At 37.7% G+C, this 10,314-nt stretch overlaps 1 non-coding gene across 1 annotated transcript; it reads right to left on the bottom strand.

Moving 5' to 3' along the window:
- Positions 1-3,437: 3,437 nt before the first annotated feature.
- On the bottom strand, positions 3,438-3,545 carry LOC148553723 (small nucleolar RNA R71). Its single transcript, XR_015893634.1, has one exon. It is a non-coding gene; the product is annotated as a small nucleolar RNA R71 (small nucleolar RNA).
- Between the last annotated feature and the right edge of the window lie 6,769 nt (positions 3,546-10,314).

The following is a 10,314-nucleotide window of genomic DNA, read 5'->3' as shown; positions in this document are numbered from 1 at the left end:
TAGATTAAGGTGTGGAGCTCTGCTGTTCCTCACAGATTAATGCAAAGTACTACTGTTTTTCTATTCAATTCAACTTATTCCGCTTCTAAGATATTCATTCGCACTTCAATATGATGGATGTGATGATCGTGACAGTCATCATCATTCTCAACTTATGAACGCGTGCCTGACAACCACCTCCGTTCTACCTTAGATTGAATGGATATCTCTTGGATATCTAATACAGGGGACCGAGTCCGAGTTATTAGTGTCTTCGTGGTATAAGTTAGAACCCATGGATGGCCATTGCTGAGATCCGGAAAGTCTAAACCTTGTCTGTGGTATTCCGAGTAGGATCTGGGAAGGGATGGCTGTGACGAGCTTCAAACTCGCGAGTGCTGGGCGTAGTGATAGACGCAAAAGGATCAATGGATTCTATTCCAGTATGATCGAGAACCGACAGATGATTAGCCATGCCGTGACAGAGCATTTGGACCATTTTCACATGAGGATGGGATGTAGCCATTGAGAACGGTGATGCCCTACATAAAGCTTGCCATGGAAAGGAGTAGGATTGATTGGATCAAGACAGTAGGAAAGCAGAGGTTCAGAGGAACGAAAGCATCTCTATACGCTTATCTGAAATTCTCACCAATGAATTACATAAGTACCACTATCCTATTTTATATTTTATTTAATTTTCATCCACTATAATTTCTTAAAACTATTTGAATTCGCCTAACTGAGATTTACAAGGTGACCATAGCTTGCTTCAAGCCGACAATCTCTGTGGGATCGACCCTTACTCACGTAAGGTTTATTACTTGGACGACCTAGTGCACTTGCTGGTTAGTTATACGAAGTTGTGAAACAGATACAAGATCATGAACGTGCGTATTGAGTTTTTAGCGCCGTTACCAAGGAATGGAATGATCACAATTTCGCACACCAAGTTTTTGGCGCCGTTGTCGGGGAACAATCAATTTCGAACGACAATTCACAATTGTTTCCAGACCACAATGGTGCCAAGTTTTTAATCCGGCAACAACACCAAATTTTTGGCGCCGTTGCCAGGGATTGTTCGAGTTTGGACAACTGACGGTTCATCTCGTTGCTCAGATTAGGTAATTTTCTTTTTCGTTTTATTTTAAAATTTTTTTTTTCAAAAATATACTTTTTCTTCAGAATTTTTAAGAATGAATTCTAGTGTTTCATGAAGCATGTTGAAGCCTGGCTGGCTGTAAAGCCATGTCTAAATTCATTTGGACTGAGGCTTCCAAATCATCATTACAAGAGCAAGCTAGTTGTTGCTAATCAAATTTGTTATTGTATGACTGAATTGTATCTTCTAAAGCTTGGCTGGCCATTGGCCATGTCTAGTGTTTTGGACCGGAGCTTTCATTGAAAGCTTGGCTGGCTAGTGAGCCATGTCTAATTCCTGGACTGAAGCTTTAGACTAAGAGTGCAAGACTCCTAGAATTCATATTAAAAATTTTAGAATCCTTATTTTTCTTTTTCAAATAATTTTCGAAAAATACCAAAAAATTCATAAAATCAAAAAAATCAAAAATAATTTTGTGTTTCTTGTTTGAGTCTTGAGTCAAATTTTAAGTTTGGTGTCAATTGCATACTCATCTTGCATTTTTCGAAAATTGCATTCATGCATTGCATTCTTCATGATCTTCAAGTTGTTCTTGATGAATTTCCTTGTTTGATCTTTGTATTTTCATGTTTTGTGTCTTTTCTTGTTTTTCATGTGTATTCTTGAATTATTAGTGTCTAGAGAATAAAAATATCAAAGTTTGGTGTCTTGCATATTTTCTTCTCTTGAAAATCTTTCAAAAATAAGTTCTTGGTGTTCATCTTGACATTCAAAGTGTTCTTGGTGTTCATCTTGACATTCATAGTGTTCTTGCATGCATCACATGTTTTGATCCAAAATTTTCATGCATTGAGTCTTTTTGATGTTTTTCTCTTTCATCATTAAAAATTCAAAAATCAAAAAAATATCTTTCCCTTTTTCACTCATAAATTTTCGAAAATTTGAGTTGACTTTTTCAAAACTTTTTAAAATTTAGTTGTTTCTTATGATCAAATCAAATTTTCAATTTAAAAATCTTATCTTTTCAAAATCTTTTTCAAAAATAAAATCTTTTTCATTTTTCTTATTTATTTTCGAAAATTTTAAAAATATTTTTCAAAAATCTTTTTCTTAATTTTATCTCATAATTTTTGAAAATATTATCAACAATTAATGTTTTGACTCAAAAATTTCAAGTTTGTTACTTTCTTGTTAAGAAAGATTCAAACTTTAAGTTCTAGAATCATATCTTGTGATTACTTGTGAGTCAAATCATTAATTTTGATTTTAAAATTCAAATCTTTTTCAAAACTAATTTTAATCATATCTTTCTATCATATCTTTTTTTTAAATCATATCTTTTTCAAAAATTTGATTTTAAAATATCTTTTCTAACTTCTTATCTTCTTATCTTTTCAAAATTAATTTTCAAATCTTTTTCAACTAACTAATTGACTTTTTGTTTGTTTCTTATTTTTTTCAAAACCACCTAACTACTCTTCCCTCTCTAAAAAATACCTCCCTCTTTTTTTCAAAAATTATTTTTAATTAATTAATTGTTTTAAAATTTAATTTTAATTTTATTTCCCCTTTAATTTTCGAAAATCATCAACTCCTTTTCAAAAATTATTTTCGAAAACTTCTCTCTCTCATCTTCTTCTATTTATTTAATTACTTACTAACACTTCTCTTCATCTCATATCTCTGCTCCTATCCTCACCCTTGTGTTTGGATTATCCATTCTTCTTCACTCTTATTCCCTTTCTTCTTCTACTAACAATAAGGAACCTCTTTACTGTAACATAGAGGATTCCTCTTCTTTTCTTGTTCTCTTCTCTTTCATATGAGCAGGAACAAGGAAAAGGGCATTCTTGTTAAAGCTGATCCAGAACCTGAAAGGACTCTGAAGAGGAAACTAAGAGAAGCTACATTGCAACAATCCAGAGACAACCTTACTGAAATTTTCGAACAAGAAAAGGAGATGGCAGCCGAAAATAATAATAATACAAGGAGGGTGCTTGGTGACTTTACTAAACCTAATTCTAATTTACATGGAAGAAGCATCTCCATTTCTGCCATTGGAGCAAACAATTTTGAGCTGAAACCTCAATTAGTTTCTCTGATGCAGCAGAACTGCAAGTTTCATGGACTTCCATCTGAAGATCCTTTTCAGTTCTTAACTGAATTCTTGCAGATCTATGATACTGTTAAGACCAATGGGGTTGATCTCGAGGTCTACAGGCTTATGCTTTTCCCGTTTGCTGTAAGAGACAGAGCTAGAGTGTGGTTGGACTCTCAACCCAAAGATAGCTTGAACTCTTGGGATAAGCTGGTCACGGCTTTCTTAGCCAAGTTCTTTCCTCCTCAAAAGCTGAGTAAGCTTAGAGTGGATGTTCAAACCTTTAGACAGAAAGAAGGTGAATCCCTCTATGAAGCTTGGGAGAGATATAAGCAACTGACCAAAAAGTGTCCGTCTGACATGCTTTCAGAATGGACCATCCTGGATATATTCTATGATGGTTTGTCTGAATTAGCTAAGATGTCATTGGATACTTCTGCAGGTGGATCCATTCACCTAAAGAAAACGCCTACAGAAGCTCAAGAACTCATTGATATGGTTGCTAATAACCAGTTCATGTACACTTCTGAGAGGAATCCTGTGAGTAATGGGACGCCTCAGAAGAAGGGAGTTCTTGAAATTGATGCTCTGAATGCCATATTGGCTCAGAATGAAATATTGACTCAGCAAGTCAATATGATTTCTCAGAGTCTGAATGGAATGCAAGCTGCATCCAAAAGTACTCAAGAGGCGTCTTCTGAAGAAGAAGCTTATGATCTTGAGAACCTTGCAATAGCAGAGGTAAATTACATGGGTGAACCTTATGGAAACACCTATAATTCATCATGGAGAAATCATCCAAATTTCTCATGGAAGGATCAACAAAAGCCTCAACAAGGTTTTAATAATGGTGGAAGAAACATGTTTAACAATAGTAAACCGTTTCCATCATCCACTCAGCAGCAGACAGAGAATTCTGAGCAGAATCATTCTAGCTTAGCAAATTTAGTCTCTGATCTATCTAAGGCCACTTTGAGTTTCATGAATGAAACAAGGTCCTCCATTAGAAATTTGGAGGCACAAGTGGGCCAGCTGAGTAAGAAAATTACTGAAACACCTCCTAGTACTCTCCCAAGCAATACAGAAGAGAATCCAAAGAGAGAGTGCAAGGCCATTGATATAACAATCATGGCCGAACCCACAAAGAAAGAGGAGGACGTGAATCCCAAGGAAGAAGACCTCCTGGGACGTCCAGAGATCAATAAGGAGTTTCCCTCTGAGGAACCAAAGGAATCTGAGGCTCATCTAGAGACCATAGAGATTCCATTGAACCTCCTTATGCCATTCATGAGCTCTGATGAGTATTCTTCTTCTGAAGAGAATGAAGATGTCACTGAAGAGCAAGTTGCCAAGTACCTTGGTGCAATCATGAAGCTGAATGCCAAATTATTTGGTAATGAGACTTGGGAAGATGAACCTCCCTTGCTCATCAATGAACTAAGTGATCTGGATCAACTGAGATTGCTTCAGAAGAAACAGGATCCTGGAAAGTTCTTAATACCTTGTACTATAGGCACCATGACCTTTGAGAAGGCTCTATGTGACCTTGGGTCAGGGATAAACCTCATGCCCCTCTCTGTAATGGAGAAATTGAGAATCTTTGAGGTGCAAGCTGCCAGAATCTCACTAGAGATGGCAAAGAAAATAGGCTTATGGACTAGTAGAGGACATGTTAGTAAAGGTTGAAGACCTTTACATCCCTGCTGATTTTATAATCCTGGATACTGGGAAGGAGGAGGGTGAATCCATCATCTTTGGAAAACCCTTCCTAGCCACAGCAAGAGCTGTGATTGATGTAGACAGAGGAGAATTGATCCTTCAACTAAATAAGGATAACCCTGTGTTTAAAACTCAAGGATCTCCTTCTGTAACCATGGAGAGGAAGCATGAAATGCTTCTCTCACTGCAGAGTCAACCAAAGTCCCCACAGTCAAACTCTAAGTTTGGTGTTGGGAGGCCTCAGCCAAACTCTAAGTTTGGTGTTGAACTCCCACATCCAAACTCTAAGTTTGGTGTTGGGAGTCTATAAAATTGACCTGATCACCTGTGTGGCTCCATAAGAGCCCACTGTCAAGCTATTGACATTAAAGAAGCGCTTGTTGGGAGGCAACCCAATTTTTATTTATCTAATTTTATTTTTATTTTATTGTTCTTTCATGTTTTATTATGTTCATGATCATGTGGAGTCACAAAATAAATCCAAAAATTAAAAACAGAATAAAAAACAGCAGAAGAAAAATCACACCCTGGAGGAAGGACTAACTAGCATTTAAACGCCAGTAAGGAGCATCTGGCTGGCGTTCAACGCTAGAACAGAGTATGGAGCTGGCGCTGAACGCCAGAAACAAGCATGAAGCTGGTGTTCAACGCCAGAAATATGCTGCATGTGGGCGTTGAATGCCCAGAACAGGCATCACTTCAGCGTCTAAACGCCAGAAATGCATGCAAAGGCATTTTACATGCCTAATTGGTGCAGGGATGTAAATCCTTGACACCTCAGGATCTGTGGACCCCACAGGATCACCTCAAAATCTGTGGACCCCACAGGATCCCTACATACCTCCACTCACCTTCCCTCCTTATAATTCTATATCACCATCTCTCTCCATTCACAGTCACCCCTTCTGTTTTCCATTCACCACTCACATCCATACACCCAACCTACCTTCAAAATTCAAAATCTCTTTCCAACCTATATAGCCGAATACACACATCCCTCCATCTCCTCCATATCTTCTTTTTCTTCTACTATTCTTTCTTTGTTTTCTCGAGGATGAGCAAACATTCTAAGTTTGGTATGGAAAAAGCATTACTTTTTTTGTTTTTCCATAACCATTGATGGCACCTAAGGCCAGAGAAACCTCTAGAAAGAGGAAATGGAAGACAAAAGCTTCCACCTCCAAGTCATAGGAGATGGAGAGATTCATCTCAAGGGTCTATAGCTCAGTGGTAGAACATTTGACTGCAAATCAAGAGATCCCTGAGATACCTCAGGGGATACATTTTCCTCCACACAATTATTGGGAGCAACTAAGGGTGGAACATCTAAAGCACTCCATCATCCTTCATGAAATTAGAGAAGATCAAAGAGCAATGAGGGAGGAGCAACAAAGAATAGGAAGAGACATAGAAGAGCTCAAGGACATCATTGGTTCCTCAAGAAGGAAACCCTACCATCACTAAGGTGGACTCACTCCTTGTTCTTAAATTTTTTGTTTTTCATTTTTTATGTTAAATGTTTATCTATGTTTGTGTCTTATTACATGATCATTAATATCTAAGTATCTATGCCTTAAAGTAGTGAATATGAATCCATCACCTCTCTTAAATGAAAAATGTTTTAAAAACAAAAGAACAAGAAGTACAAGGTTTCGAATTCATCCTTGAAACTAGTTTAATTATTTTGATGTGGTGACAATACTTTTTGTTTTCTGAATGAATGCTTGAACAGTGCATATGTCTTTTGAATTTGATATTTAAGAATGTTAAATATGTTGGCTCTTGAAAGAATGATGAAAAGGAGAAATGTTATCTGATAATATGAAAAATCATAAAAATGATTCTTGAAGCAAGAAAAAGCAGTGAATACAAAAGCTTGCAGAAAAAAAAAAGAAAAAAAAATGGCAAAAAAATAGAAAGAAAAAAAAAGAAAAAGCAAGCAGAAAAAGCCAGTAGCCCTTAAAACCAAAAGGCAAGGGTAATAAAAAGGATCCAAGGCTTTGAGCATCAGTGGATAGGAGGGCCTAAATGAATAAAATCCTGGACTAAGCGGCTAAACCAAGCTGTCCCTAACTATGTGCTTGTGGCGTGAAGGTGTCAAGTGAAAACTTGAGACTGAGCGGTTAAAGTCAAGGTCCAAAGCAAAAGAAGAGTGTGCTTAAGAACCCTGGACACCTATAATTGGGGACTTTAGCAAAGCTGAGTCACAATCTGAAAAGGTTCACCCAGTTATGTGTCTGTGGCATTTATGTATCCGGTGGTAATACTGGAAAACAAAGTGCTTAGGGCCACGGCCAAGACTCATAAAGTAGCTGTGTTCAAGAATCAACATACTGAACTAGGAGAATCAATAACACTATCTGAACTCTGAGTTCCTATAGATGCCAATCATTCTGAACTTCAATGGATAAAGTGAGATGCCAAAACTATTCAAGAGGCAAAAAGCTACAAGTTCAACTCATCTGATTGGAGCTATGTTTAATTGATATTTTAGAATTTATAGTATATTATCTTCTTTTTATCCTAGTTGATTTTCAGTTGCTTGGGGACAAGCAACAATTTAAGTTTGGTGTTGTGATGAGCGGATAAATTATACGCTTTTTGGCATTGTTTTTAGTATGTTTTTAGTAGGATCTAGTTACTTTTAGGGATATTTTTATTAGTTTTTATGTTAAATTCACATTTCTGGACTATACTATGAGTTTGTGTGCTTTTCTGTAATTTCAGGTATTTTCTGGCTGAAATTGAAGGACTTGAGCAAAAATCAGATTCAGAGGTTGAAGAAGGACTGCTGATGCTGTTGGATTCTGACCTCCCTGCACTCAAAGTGGATTTTCTGGAGCTACAGAACTCCAAATGGCGCACTTCCAATTGCGTTGGAAAGTAGACATCTAGGGATTTCCAGAAATATGTAATAGTCCATACTTCAAATAAGGATTGATGACGTAAACTGGCAATCAACTCCAGTTCCATGTTGCAGTCTGGCGTTCAGCGCCAGAAACAAGTTGCAAAGTGGAGTTCAACGCCAGAAACATGTTACAAACTGGCGTTCAACTCCAAGAATGACCTCTCCATGTGTAAACTTCAAGCTCAGCCCAAGCACACACCAAGTGGGCCCCGGAAGTGGATTTCTGCATCAATTACTTATCTCTGTAAACCCTAGTAACTAGTTTTTATAAATAGGACTTTTTACTATTGAGTTTTCATCTTTAGTTTCATCTTTAGATCACGTTTGGGGGCTGGCCATTCGGCCATGCCTGGACCTTATCACTTATTTATTTTCAATGGTAGAGTTTCTACATACCATAGATTAAGGTGTGGAGCTCTGCTGTTCCTGACAGATTAATGCAAAGTGCTACTATTTTTCTATTCAATTCAACTTATTCCGCTTCTAAGATATTCATTCGCACTTCAATATGATGGATGTGATGATCGTGACAGTCATCATCATTCTCAACTTATGAACGCGTGCCTGACAACCACCTCCGTTCTACCTTAGATTGAATGGATATCTCTTGGATATCTAATACAGGGGACCGAGTCCGAGTTATTAGTGTCTTTGTGGTATAAGTTAGAACCCATGGATGGCCATTCCTGAGATCCGAAAAGTCTAAACCTTATCTGTGGTATTCCGAGTAGGATATGGGAAGGGATGGCTGTGACGAGCTTTAAACTCGCGAGTGCTGGGCATAGTGACAGACGCAAAAGGATCAATGGATTCTATTCCAGTATGATCGAGAACCGACAGATGATTAGCCGTACCGTGACAGAGCATTTGGACCATTTTCACAGGAGGATGGGATGTAGCCATTGACAACGGTGATGCCCTACATAAAGCTTGCCATGGAAAGGAGTAGGATTGATTGGATGAAGACAGTTGGAAAGCAGAGGTTCAGAGGAACGAAAGCATCTCTATACACTTATCTGAAATTCTCACCAATGAATTACATAAGTACCACTATCCTATTTTATATTTTATTTAATTTTCATCCACTATAATTTCTTAAAACTATTTGAATCCGCCTAACTGAGATTTACAAGGTGACCATAGCTTGCTTCAAGTCGACAATCTCCGTGGGATCGACCCTTACTCACTTAAGGTTTATTACTTGGACGACCAAGTGCACTTGCTGGTTAGTTGTACGAAGTTGTGAAACAGATATAAGATCATGAAAGTGCGTATTGAGTTTTTAGTGCTGTTATCAAGGAATGGAATGATCACGATTTCGCACACCAGCGCGCGCGCGCTGGTGGTGCATTTCACACTCCTGGTACAAAAACCAGAGAGTTGTGCCAAAGTTGTGCATATTTTGTGTCCGCGACCTGACGCGCAAGCGTACATGACGCGTCTGCGTCGGTCGCCAACTTCACATCCACGCGTATGTGTGCTATGCGCGTCTGCATCGCCTGTCTCGCCTGCCCACCCACGCGCACGCGTCGCCCTCCGCGCCCTATTTTTCCCCTGTTCTGCCCTGTTCTCTTTTTCCCTTCTTCTCTTCTTTTCCTTCTAGTTTTTTCCTCTTTCTTTCTTCTTCTTTCTTCCTTTCTTACTTTCTTTTCAAAATTTTCACTCTTTATTTTTCTTATTTTCATCTTCTTTTATATGTTGCATTTGCATATTATCATTCATTGCATTTTAATTTTATTTTTATAGCTTGTTCTTATTTTATTTTTTAAGTTTCTTATTTTAATAATGGTATTGGATTCTTATATTCAATTGTGGAGAATTTCTTGGTTAATCTTGGTGCTTTGTGACTTGTTTGGCATTAATTGTAATATTCGCTCTACACACAAGATTAGTGCTTTAGTCCGTCCTGACTCATGATCCCTTGTTTTTGTACCTCATCATCATTGAGTTAGGATGGGACCAAATGCTCTCATGCTTATCACTAATCTTGTTTGTGTCAATTGTTGTTTGAACTTGATGCTCGACATGCTCTTCATGTTATTCACTTACGATTTCACTTTTCTCTTGCATCAAGTATTAGTTGATATGCCCTTTGCCTATATTGCTTTCTCACTCACATGCGTAGCTAACATGTAGTGAGAACCCTATTCTTATTTGGCATTAGCCCCCGCCTATGTTATATTTGCTTAATATCCTTGTTGTAGGAAAAGAAAAGCTTTTAAATGGGGGCAACAAACAAGTTCACCCGCACAACCCTTTGAAGAAACTCATCAATTGTAGCTACCCGGCCACCTTGCTCTTCCTTGCATGCACCGAGGACGGTGCATATTTCTAAGTGTGGGGAGGTCGTCCGACCGACCTCCATGGGTAACAATTTCCCTTTCAACACTAATTTTTAATTTTTGTCTTTGTTAGATTAGTTGTTACATTTCATGATAGATTGCATGTTAGTTAGAATTTGTACATATTTTTACCACTTCCTTTTTATGTTAGGACTACTTGGTTAGG

The sequence above is a fragment of the Arachis ipaensis genome, chromosome B7 (genome assembly GCF_059453495.1).
Source record: "Arachis ipaensis isolate K30076 ecotype BB chromosome B7, ASM5945349v1, whole genome shotgun sequence".
NCBI classification, from domain to species: Eukaryota; Viridiplantae; Streptophyta; class Magnoliopsida; order Fabales; family Fabaceae; genus Arachis; species Arachis ipaensis.
Note: the sequence above shows the minus strand (reverse complement) of the source record. Positions and strands in the feature narration are given on the sequence as shown.